Here is a 13244-nt window from a genome sequence, read left to right on the forward strand (position 1 = left end):
ATCCGGGTAATCCTTCACAATAGGAACTTCTTCATGAACAACTCCTTAGAGAGAATTTACTTGGGTCCTCCTTGGCGCACGCCTGGATACATACTTGATCCTCTTTCCCTCCGGGGTGGTGAGTAAAATTGACTTACTAGCACAGTCGATGTTTCCTCCATACTTCGATAACCAATCCATGCCTAATATTATATCCAATCCTTATGAATCCAAAATTATTACGTCTGAGGGGAAACCATGGCTACCAATGGTTAGGGGTAACCGATCACACCATCGGCTGGCCATATACTCTGCTCCTGGCAAGCTTACTAACATGGGTGACCTAAGGGCTAAGGTTGGCAACTTAAACTTGTCCACAAATCCCCTTCATATATATGAATGCGATGCACCAGTGTCAAAAAGAACGAGAGCGGTAAATGACTTAATCAAAAACTTACCGATCACCGCGTCAGGCTGTTCTTCAACCTCCTCCACGTTGATGTGCTTCACCTGACCTCAGGTGAAAGGGTTTGGATTCTTCCCTGAGCTTCCATTGCCATTTCCATTCTTTGCTTCAGGACATTCAGTGGCGTAGTGTCCAGTCTTCCTGCACTTGAAACAAGTAATGTGACTTAGATCCTTCCTGGCGGGTGTTGCTGGGTTGGAACAGCTCTGTCTGTTGCTTCCTCCATTCCCATTCCCATTCTTAGGGCCGCTGTGGTTATGCAAAATCCCTCCATTATGAGTATGGCCTCCATGGTTATGAGTGTGTCCTCCTGAGTTGTACTTCCCTTGTCCATACTTCCTTTTGCGGCTCTCTATCTGTTGCTTCTTTCCTTCAATCATAAGGGCCCTATCTACCTAATCCTGGTAGTTATTGAATGTTGCCACCATCAACCGCATACTCAGCTCATCATTCAGCCCTTCCATAAACTTCTCTTGCTTCGCAGCATCTGTGGCCACATCATCTGGGGCATAGCGAGCTAACTTACTAAACTCATCCACGTACCACCCCACAGTACGATTTCCCTGGCGTAAGTTGCGAAACTCACGCTTCTTCATACTCATTGCTCCGGTTGAGACATGGGCTGTACGGAAGGCTTGCTGAAACTGATCCTATGTGACATTGGCTATGGGAAAGTGGCTGTGTAATTCTCCCACCATGAGGCTGTTGGTCCATCCAATTGATGTGCGGCAAAACGCACCTTCTCAGCATCTGTGCAACATGCGGTGGTCAGCTCCCTTCCAATCTCGCGGAGCCAGTCATCGGCGACAATCGGCTCGGTGCTACTAGAAAACACCGGTGGATTCAACCTCAGAAAACGGGCTGAGTTGTCAACTAGAGGTGGTGGCAGTGGGTTGTTATTGTTGTTGTTGTTGCCTTGGTTCCGGACTAGTAGCTGCATAAAGGCATTCTACTGCTGGATCAACTGAGTGAGTTCCGGTGGGAAGACAAATCCAGGGTCACGTCTCGGAGGCATCTGATAGGTTTAGAGGGGAGAGATTAGAATAGAGTGAGGTCTAAGGAGAAAATCACTACCCATATGCACATGAGACAAACACATTCATATCACACCACTCAAATCAAACAAGGGCATACAATCGATGTAGCTACCGTTACAAAATACTCAGACTACTACTATATACATGGGGGAATACTACTGATAATATGGTGGTCGACTAGAAATTTTGATCGGAAGAAGGCTCCATGATATCTGCTCCAGCTTCGTATTCATAATCATCATCACTGTCGGGGTCGGAGGCGGTGTCGTCAATCATGATGTAGTCTTCGGGATGGTCGTCACCTCCTGGCGCAGGGTTTCCCATGAATATTACTAGCTTCTTCTTCAGGTCTTCATTCTTCTCCAGTAGTACTGCAATTTCCTCTTTGTATCCATCGCATGTTGACTTGAGTTCCTCTTCAAGATCCATGTTTCTGGTCATCACCTTCTTCAGGTCTGTCATGCTGGTGCACATCTGGTTCTCCTGACGACGAATGTGTTGGTTTAACTCCTGGATGTAGGCTGCAATGGACGTGTCCCTCCTGGTGCTAATCATTTCCCATTGCTCATCTCGGTGTCCACATATCTGGTAGATGGTGTCCTTAAGATCCTTGTGGTAAACTTCGTCGATGCGTCCCATGGCGATGTGAGCTGCCATGCTCTTTCCTAAACTCCAAGTTGGTGCATCAAAGGAAAACTCCATGGGCTCCGTAATTGGGGTGAATGTCCTTCCTTGAACATGTACTTGAACTGTCCAGCGCTCTTCTTCCGGTAGAGTGGCGGTGTAGGTCCCGATAAAGTTTGGTATTCCGATGTTCAGGTACCTAGTGGCATCCTTCAAGTGTCGTCCAAAAGGGGCGTCTTCATCCGGTTGAGCAAACTTGTTCCTTGGGTCCGCCGTCTATAGAGTAGAAAGTGGAGAAGAGTCAGAAATGAGTAGAGAGGAGTGTCATATGGCTTATCTTAGTGGTCGTGTCTGTTGGAAATATGCCCTAGAGGCAATAATAAAATGGTTATTATTATATTTCTTTGTTCATGATAATTGTCTATTGTTCATGCTATAATTGTGTTATCCGGAAATCGTAATGCATGTGTGAATACATAGACCACAACACGTCCCTAGTGAGCCTCTAGTTGACTAGCTCGTCGATCGAAAGATAGTCATGGTTTCCTGACTATGGACATTGGATGTCATTGATAACGGGATCACATCATTAGGAGAATGATGTGATGGACAAGACCCAATCCTAAGCATAGCTCAAAGATCGTGCAGTTCGTTTGCTATAGCTTTTCCGAATGTCAAGTATCATTTCCTTAGACCATGAGATTGTGCAACTCCTGGATACCGTAGGAGTGCTTTGGGTATGCCAAACGTCACAACATAACTGGGTGACTATAAAGGTACACTACAGGTATCTCCGAAAGTGTCTGTTGGGTTGGCACGAATCGAGACTAGGATTTGTCACTCCGTATGACGGAAAGGTATCTCTGGGCCCACTCGGTAATGCATCATCATAATGAGCTCAATGTGACCAAGTTGTTGATCATGGGATCATGCATTACGGTACGAGTAAAGTGACTTGCCGGTAACGAGATTGAACGACGTATTGGGGTACCGATGATCGAGTCTCGGGCAAGTAACATACCAATTGACAAAGGGAATTGTATACGGATTGATTGAATCCTCGACATCGTGGTTCATCTGATGAGATCATCGAGGAGCATGTGGGAGCCAACATGGGTATCCAGATCCCGCTGTTGGTTATTGACCGGAGAGTCATCTCGGTCATGTCTGCGTGTCTCCCGAACCCGTAGGGTCTACACACTTAAGGTTCGGTGACGCTAGGGTTGTTGAGATATTAGTATATGGTAACCCGAAAGTTGTTCGGAGTCCCGGATGAGATCCCGGACGTCACGAGGAGTTCCGGATTGGTCCGGAGGTGAATATTTATATATAGGAAGTCAAGTTTCGACCATCGGGAAGGTTTTCGGGGTAATCGGTATTGTACCGGGACCACCGGAAGGATCCCGATGGTCCACCGGGTGGGGCTGCCTATCCCGGAGGGCCCCATGGGCTGAAGTGGGAGGGGAACCAGCCCCAGATGGGCTGGTGCTCCCCCCCATGGGCCTCCCCTGTGCCTAGGGTTGGAAACCCAAGGGGTGGGGGCGCCCCACTTGGCTTGGGGGGCACTCCACCCCCCTTGGCCGGCGCCCCCCTTGGAGATTCAATCTCCTAGGGACGGCGCCCCCCTAGGGGTCCTATATATAGTGGAGGGTGGGAGGGCAGCCGCACCCTAGCCCCTGGCGCCTCCCTCTCCCTCCCGTGACACTCCTCCCTCTCCCTGAGCTTGGCGAAGCCCTGCCGAGATCACCGTTGCTTCCACCACCACGCTGTCATGCTGCTGGATCTTCATCAACCTCTCCTTCACCCTTGCTGGATCAAGTTGGAGGAGACGTCTTCCCAACCGTATGTGTGTTGAACGCGGAGGTGCTGTCCGTTCGGCGCTAGGTCATCGGTGATTTGGATCACGACGAGTACGACTCCATCAACCCCGTTCTCTTGAACGCTTCCGCGCGTGATCTACAAGGGTATGTACATGCACTCCCCTCTCCCTCGTTGCTAGATGACTCCATAGATTGATCTTGGTGATGTGTAGAAAATTTTAAAATTCTGCTACATTCACCAACAGTGGTATCAGAGCCAGGTTTATGCGTAGTTTCTATGCACGAGTAGAACACAAAGCAGTTGTGGGCGTGGATATTGTCAATTTGCTTGCCGTTACTAGTCTTATCTTGATTCGGTGGCATCGTGGGATGAAGTGGCCCGGACCGACCTTACACGTACGCTTACGTGAGACTGGTTCCATCGATTGACATGCACTAGTTGCATAAGGTGGCTGGCGGGTGTCTGTCTCTCCCACTTTAGTCGGATCGGATTCGATGAAAAGGGTCCTTATGAAGGGTAAATAGAAATTGGCGTATGACGCTGTGGTTTTGGCGTAGGTAAGAAACGTTCTTGCTAGAAACCTATAGCAGCCACGTAAAAACTTGCAACAACAATTAGATGACGTCTAACTTGTTTTTGCAGCATGTGCCGTGTGATGTGAGATGGCCAAAAGGATGCGATGAATGATATATGTGATGTATGAGATTGATCATGTTATTGTAATAGGAATCAGGACTTGCATGTCGATGAGTATGACAACCGGCAGGAGCCATAGGAGTTGTCTTTATTTATTTATGACCTGCATGTCAACATAAACGTCATGTAATTACTTTACTTTATTGCTAAAGCGTTAGCCATAGTAGTAGAAGTAATAGATGACGAGACAACTTCAAGAAGACACGATGATGGAGATCATGATGATGGAGATCATGGTGTCATGCCGGTGACAACGATGATCATGAAGCCCCAAAGATGGAGATCAAAAGGAGCAAATGATATTGGCCATATCATGTCACTATTTGATTGCATGTGATGTTTATCATGTTTTACATCTTATTTGCTTAGAACGACGGTAGCTTAAATAAAATGATCCCTCGTAATAATTTCAAGAAAGTGTACCCCCTAACTGTGCACTGTTGCGAAGGTTCGTTGTTTCGAAGCACCACGTGATGATCGGGTGTGATAGATTCTAACGTTCGAATACAACGGGTGTAAGCCAGATTTACACACGCAATACACTTAGGTTAACTTGACAAGCCTAGCATGTACAGACATGGCCTCGGAACACGAAAGACCGAAAGGTCGAGCATGAGTCATATAGAAGATACGATCAACATGAAGATGTTAACTGAGGTCGACTAGTCCGTCTCACATGATGATCGGACACGACCTAGTTGACTCGGATCATGTTTCACTTAGATGACTAGAGGGATGTCTATCTAAGTGGGAGTTCATTGAATAATTTGATTAGATGAACTTAATTATCATGAACTTAGTCTAAAATCTTTACACTATGTCTTGTAGATCAAATGGCCCACGCTAATGCTACCCTCAACTTCAACGCATTCCTAGAGAAAACCAAGCTGAAAGATGATGGCAACAACTATACAGACTGGGTCCGGAACCTGAGGATCATCCTCATAGCTGCCAAGAAAGATTATGTCCTAGAAGCACCGCTAGGTGATGCACCCATCCCAGAGAACCAAGACGTTATGAACGCTTGGCAGTCACGTGCTAATGATTACTCCCTCGTTCAGTGTGGCATGCTTTACAGCTTAGAACCGGGGCTCCAAAAGCGTTTTGAGCGACACAGATCATATGAGATGTTCGAAGAGCTGAAAATGGTTTTCCAAGCTCATGCCTGGGTCGAGAGATATGAAGTCTCTGACAAGTTCTTCAATTGTAAGATGGAGGAAAACAGTTCTGTCAGTGAGCACATACTCAAAATGTCTGGGTTGCATAACCGCTTGACTCAGCTGGGAGTTAATCTCCCGGATGACGCGGTCATTGACAGAATCCTTCAGTCGCTTCCACCAAGCTAGAAGAGCTTTGTGATGAACTTCAATATGCAGGGGATGGAAAAGACCATTCCTGAGGTATATTCAATGCTGAAATCAGCGGAGGTGGAAATCAAAAAGGAACATCAAGTGTTGATGGTGAATAAAACCACTAAGTTCAAGAAAGGCAAGGGTAAGAAGAACTTCAAGAAGGACGGCAAGGGGGTTGCCGCGCCCAGTAAGCAAGCTGCCGGGAAGAAGTCAAAGAATGGACCCAAGCCTGAGACCGAGTGTTTTTATTGCAAGGGAAGTGGTCACTGGAAGCGGAACTTCCCCAAATACTTAGCGGACAAGAAGGCCGACAACACTAAAGGTATATGTGATATACATGTAATTGATGTGTACCTTATCAGTACTCATAGTAGCCCCTGGGTATTTGATACCGGTGCGGTTGCTCACATTTGTAACTCAAAGCAGGAGCTGCGGAATAAGCGGAGACTGGCGAAGACGAGGTGACGATGCGCGCCGGGAATGGTTCCAAGGTCGATGTGATCGCCGTCGGCACGCTGCCTCTACATTTACCTACGGGATTATTTTTAAACCTCAATAATTGTTATTTAGTGCTAGCTTTGAGCATGAACATTGTATCAGGATCTTGTTTAATTCGAGATGGCTACTCATTTAAATCCGAGAATAATGGTTGTTCTATTTATATGAGAGATATGTTTTATGGTCATTCTCCGCTGGTGAATGGTTTATTCTTAATGAATCTCGAGCGTAATGTCACACATATTCATAGTGTGAATACCAAAATATGTAAGGTTGATAATGATAGTCCCACATACTTGTGGCACTGCCGCCTTGGTCACATAGGTGTCAAACGCATGAAGAAACTCCATGCAGATGGACTTTTGGAGTCTCTTGATTACGAATCATTTGACACGTGCGAACCATGCCTCATGGGTAAAATAACCAAGACTCCATTGTCACGAACAATGGAGCGAGCAACCAACTTATTGGAAATCATACATACTGATGTGTGCGGTCCAATTAGTGTTGAGGCTCGCGGTGGCTATCGTTATGTTCTCACCCTCACTGATGACTTGAGTAGATATGGGTATGTCTACTTAATGAAACACAAGTCTGAGACCTTTGAAAAGTTCAAGGAATTTCAGAGTGAGGTTGAGAATCAACGTGACAAAAAAAATCAAATTCTTGCAATCAGATCATGGAGGAGAATACTTGAGTCACGAATTTGGCACACACTTAAGGAAATGTGGAATAGTTTCACAACTCACGCCGCCTGGAACACCTCAGTGTAATGGTGTGTCCGAACATCGTAATCGCACTCTATTGGATATGGTGCGATCTATGATGTCTCTTACCGATCTACTGCTGTCATTTTGGGGCTATGCTTTAGAGACTGCCGCATTCACTTTCAATAGGGCTCCGTCAAAATCCCTTGAGACGACACCGTATGAATTATGGTTTGGGAAGAAACCTAAGTTGTCGTTTCTAAAAGTTTGGGGATGCGATGCTTATGTCAAGAAAATTCAACCTGAAAAGCTCGAACCCAAGTCGGAAAAATGCGTCTTCATAGGATACCCTAAAGAAACTATTGGGTACACCTTCTACCTCAGATCCGAAGGCAAGATCTTTGTTGCCAAGAATGGATCCTTTCTAGAGAAAGAGTTTCTCTCGAAAGAAATAAGTGGGAGGAAAGTAGAACTTGATGAAGTATTACCTCTTGAACCGGTAAGTGGCACAGTTCAAGAAAATGTTCCCGAGGTGCCTGCACCGAGTAGAGAGGAAGTTAATGATGATTATCATGAAACTTCAGATCAAGTTGCTACTGAACTTCGTAGGTCCACAAGGACACGTTCGGCACCAGTGTGGTACGGAACCCTGTCTTGGAAATCATGTTGTTAGACAACGGTGAACCTTCGAACTATGAAGAAGCGATGGCGGGCCCAGATTCCGAAAAATGGCTGGAAGCCATAAATCCGAGATATGATCCATGTATGAAAACAAATATGGACTTTGACTGACTTGCCCGATGATCGGCGAGCCATAGAAAATAAATGGATCTTTAAGAAGAAGACAGACGCGGATGGTAATGTAACCATCTATAAAGCTCGGCTTATCACTAAGGGTTATCGACAAGTTCAAGGGGTTGACTACGATGAGACTTTCTCACCCGTAGCGAAGCTGAAGTCCGTCCGAATCATGTTAGCAATTGCCACATTCTATGGTTATGAGATATGGCAAATGGACATCAAAACGACATTCCTTAATGGTTTCCTTAAGGAAGAATTGTATATGATGCAGCCGGAAGGTTTTGTCGATCCTAAGAATGCTGACAAGGTGTGCAAGCTCCAACGCTCGATTTATGGGCTAGTGCAAGCATCTCGGAGTTGGAACATTTGTTTTGATGAGATGATCAAAGCGTTTGGGTTTACACAGACTTATGGAGAGGCCTACATTTACAAGAAAGTGAGTGGGAGCTCTGTAGCATTTCTCATATTGTGTGTGGATGACATACGGTTGATGGGAAATGATATAGAATTCTTGGAAAGCATAAAGGCCTACTTGAACAAGTGTTTTTCAATGAAGGATCTTGGAGAAGCTGCTTATATATTAGGCATCAAGATCTATAGAGATAGAGCGAGACTCCTCATTGGTCTTTCACAGAGTACGTACCTTGACAAGATATTGAAGAAGTTCAAAATGGATCAGTCAAAGAAGGGGTTCTTGCCTGCATTGTAAGGTACGAGATTGAGCACGGCTCAATGCCCGACCACGACAGAAGATAGAGAAAAGATGAGTGTCGTCCCCTATGCCTCGGCCATAGGGTCTATCATGTATGCTATGCTGTGTACCAGACCTGATGTAAACCTTGCCGTAAGTTTGGTAGGAAGGTACCAAAGTAATCCCGACATGGAACACTGGACAGCAGTCAAGAACATCCTGAAGTACCTAAAGATGACTAAGGATATGTTTCTTGTTTATGGAGGTGACGAAGAGCTCGTCGTAAAGGGTTACGTCGATGCTAGCTTCGACACAGATCTGGATGACTCTAAGTCACAAACCGGATATGTGTATATTTTGAATGGTGGGGCAGTCAGCTGGTGCAGTTGCAAGACAAGCGTTGTGGCGGGATCTACATGTGAAGCGGAGTACATGGCAGCCCCGGAGGCAGCACAAGAGGCAATCTGGGTGAAGGAGTTCATTACCGACCTAGGAGTCATACCCAACGGGCCCGATGACTCTCTTCTGTGACAACACTGGAGCTATTGCCCTTGCCAAGGAGCCTAGGTTTCACAGGAAGACCAGGCATATCAAGCGTCGCTTCAACTCCATTCATGAAAGTGTTCAAAATGGAGACATAGATATTTGTAAAGTACACACAGACCTGAATGTGGCAGATCCGTTGACTAAACCTCTCCCTAGAGCAAAACATGATCAACACCAGAACTGCATGGGTGATCGATTCATCACAATGTAACTAGACCATTGACTCTAGTGCAAGTGGGAGACTGTTGGAAATATGCCCTAGAGGCAATAATAAAATGGTTATTATTATATTTCTTTGTTCATGATAATTGTCTATTGTTCATGCTATAATTGTGTTATCCGGAAATCGTAATGCATGTGTGAATACATAGACCACAACACGTCCCTAGTGAGCCTCTAGTTGACTAGCTCGTTGATCGAAAGATAGTCATGGTTTCCTGACTATGGACATTGGATGTCATTGATAACGGGATCACATCATTAGGAGAATGATGTGATGGACAAGACTCAATCCTAAGCATAGGTCAAAGATCGTGTAGTTCGTTTGCTATAGCTTTTCCGAATGTCAAGTATCATTTCCTTAGACCATGAGATTGTGCAACTCCCGGATACCGTAGAAGTGCTTTGGGTGTGCCAAACGTCACAATGTAAATAGGTGACTATAAAGGTACACTACAGGTATCTCTGGATGTGTCTGTTGGGTTGGCACGAATCGAGACTGGGATTTGTCACTCCGTATGACGGAGATGTATCCCTGGGCCCACTCGGTAATGCATCATCATAATGAGCTCAATGTGACCAAGTGGTTGATCACGGAATCATGCATTACGGTACGAGTAAAGTGACTTGCCGGTAACGAGATTGAACGAGGTATTGGGATACCGACGATCAAGCCTCGGGCAAGTAACGTACCGATTGACAAAGGGAACTGTATACAGATTGATTGAATCCTTGACATCGTGGTTCATCCGATGAGATAATCGAGGAGCATGTGGGAGCCAACATGGGTATCCAGATTCCGCTGATGGTTATTGACCGGAGAGTCGTCTCGGTCATGTCTGCGTGTCTCCCGAACCCGTAGGGTCTACACACTTAAGGTTCGGTGATGCTAGGGTTGTTGAGATATTAGTATACGGTAACCCGAAAGTTGTTCGGAGTCCCGGACGTCACGAGGAGTTCCGGATTGGTCCGGAGGTGAAGATTTATATATAGGAAGTCAAGTTTCGGCCATCGGGAAGGTTTTCGGGGTAATCGGTATTGTACCGGGACCACCGGAAGGGTCCCGGGGGTCCACCGGGTGGGGCCACCTATCCTGAAGGGCCCCATGGGCTGAAGTGGGAGGGGAACCAGCCCCAGATGGGTTGGTGCGCCCCCCCCCCATGGGCCTCCCCTGCGCCTAGGGTTGGAAACGCTAGGGGTGGGGGCGCCCCACTTGGCTTGGGGGGCACTCCACCCCCCTTGGCCGCCGCCCCCCTTGGAGATTCAATCTCCTAGGGTCGGCGCCCCCTTAGGGGTCCTATATATAGTGGGGGGAGGGAGGGCAGCCGCACCCTAGCCCCGGGCGCCTCCCTCTCCCTCCCGTGACACTCCTCCCTCTCCCTGAGCTTGGCGAAGCCCTGCCGAGATCACCGTTGCTTCCACCACCACGCCGTCGTGCTGCTGGATCTTCATCAACCTCTCCTTCCCCTTGCTGGATCAAGTTGGAGGAGACGTCTTCCCAACCGTACGTGTGTTGAACGCGGAGGTGCCATCCGTTCGGCGCTAGGTCATCAGTGATTTGGATTACGACGAGTGCGACTCCATCAACCCCGTTCTCTTGAACGCTTCCGCGCGCGATCTATAAGGGTATGTAGATGCACTCCCCTCTCCCTCGTTGCTAGATGACTCCATAGATTGATCTTGGTGATGCGTAGAAATTTTTAATATTCTTCTACGTTCACCAACAGTGTCCTACAACAGCGTGTGCTCTAATACCATCTTGTAGCGATCCGACCTCAGACAGTCAAGCCTCTGTGTATAAGTGTCATCCCTGGATCGGTAATGCTGACACACACAACACTCGAGGATTTATAGCAGAGTTCAATCACACACTTATTACAACGAATGCCTCAAAAGAGAGTACTTAATACAATAATACGGCTAAAGGCCATCTAAAGAAGATAGCAGCGAAAGCTTCGCAGGTAAAATGAGTCCATCAACTCCAACAGCATAGCTGAGTACATGACAACGACCTAGAGAACCTTACTCTTTGTCTGAAAACTCTGCAACATAATACGTTGCAGCCTATGTAGGTCAGCACATGGAATATGTTGGCAAAATAACACTATAGAGCAATGAACATGCAACAGCTATAACTATATGCAAATTTGGCTGGTGGAGGCTCTATGGTTATTTTTGCAGAAAGCTAGTTTTTCCCAACAACAAAGGAATATATTTTATTTAACTACAAAGTTTGCTAAAAACATTGAGAAGGTTCCTCCAACTCAATCCCAAATAATAAATCATCAACCCACCAAATTAATTAAATAAAGTGATGAGATCAAATCAATAATTCAAGTACCAGATACTCAAGATGTCCATAACCGGGGACATGGCTAACCATGATTAGTTTATACACTCTGCAGAGGTTTGCACACTTTTCCCCACAAGACTCGATCTCCTCTGTTTGATTTCTCGCACTACATGGTGTTTGAGAAACGGATGACCGAGACACAGTCTTTTAGAAGCATTAACTCTTTACTCTAGGTAGACAATACCACCTACATTCCCTACATCTACTAGCCTACCACTAAAAGATGCCACACAACATACTCAACTATGCCAGAGCCCATAATGGCTTGTGGCTGCACATGGAAGTTTCCAGCATGAATAATCTTATGACCCCTTTGAGCCTGGGTGGGAAATCGTAGGATGATCACATGGGTACTTCGGGATATCCCAGGACAACACTAGATTGCTCCAGGTGCCCAGACAACCACTGGGTGCTCGAGGGTGCCTGAACCAATCCACTCAGATGTGTATTAAAGTAGCCACCTTAAGTTTAACCTTTATTTAAAGCTCTCACATCTGTCATGGATCACTCAACCAAACCACGTCTACAAGCATAGCATAGCGATATAAGCATAACGTAGAAGTAACTCCCAGGGTTTGAAATAAAGACAATAGGTACTACCTCATCACTACTCAGTACCCACAAGTATTCAAGTCCTAACCATGCAGTGTTTGAGGATTGAAACTAATGCATAAAAACTGGGTAATAAGGGGTATGATCAAAGTTTTACTTGCCTTGCTGACGATCTGAAAAGCCTAGTGACTCGTAGTAGCACGCTTCGCACTCCGCAAACTCTATCATGAAAAAAACAATAGCATACATAAGCACTCAAGCATAAGATGCAAGGGTAAAACTCAAATGAAAAGATCCAAACTGAAAGTTCAACTTAAGAGCTTCGATTTGCAAAAAGAATCAATCGAATCGGAGCAAAGAAACTCAAACTATGAAAAAAGCTTGAATTCAAATCTGCTTGAAACAAATTTTAAATTGTCAAAACCATGTTCAAGTTGATTATCTGGAAATAGGGGAACAAGACAAAGATTTTGGCGTTGGTTTCACTAGATTTGGACAAGCATGCAGAAAGTTGCGACGGTTTGAAGATCAGGGACTAATTTGTGATAAAATTAATAGCGGATAGGTCCCTGGCCGAAAAATAAAATAAAAAGAAAAACCTATCGAATGAACGTTCGCTAACTGAACCAAATGAACGAACGTGTTCGTTTAAACAAACAAACAGTAAACATTCGCTAACTAGCGAACCCTAAAAAACCGATCTAAAATGTTGAACCGAAAAGAAAACTGACAAAACTCTAAAAAATGATCTAGGTTTTATACCTAAAACCGGCGGGCGGCGGCGGTTTCCGGCGAAGCAAAGTGCGGCGGCAGCGCGGGATGGCGACGGTGAGCGGCGACACGGAACTTGCGGCGGCGGCGTGATCGTGCGGCAGCAGCAGGCGGCAGGCGGCGGCGGCTAC

Source organism: Triticum dicoccoides, chromosome 3A (assembly GCF_002162155.2).
Source record: "Triticum dicoccoides isolate Atlit2015 ecotype Zavitan chromosome 3A, WEW_v2.0, whole genome shotgun sequence".
NCBI lineage: Eukaryota > Viridiplantae > Streptophyta > Magnoliopsida > Poales > Poaceae > Triticum > Triticum dicoccoides.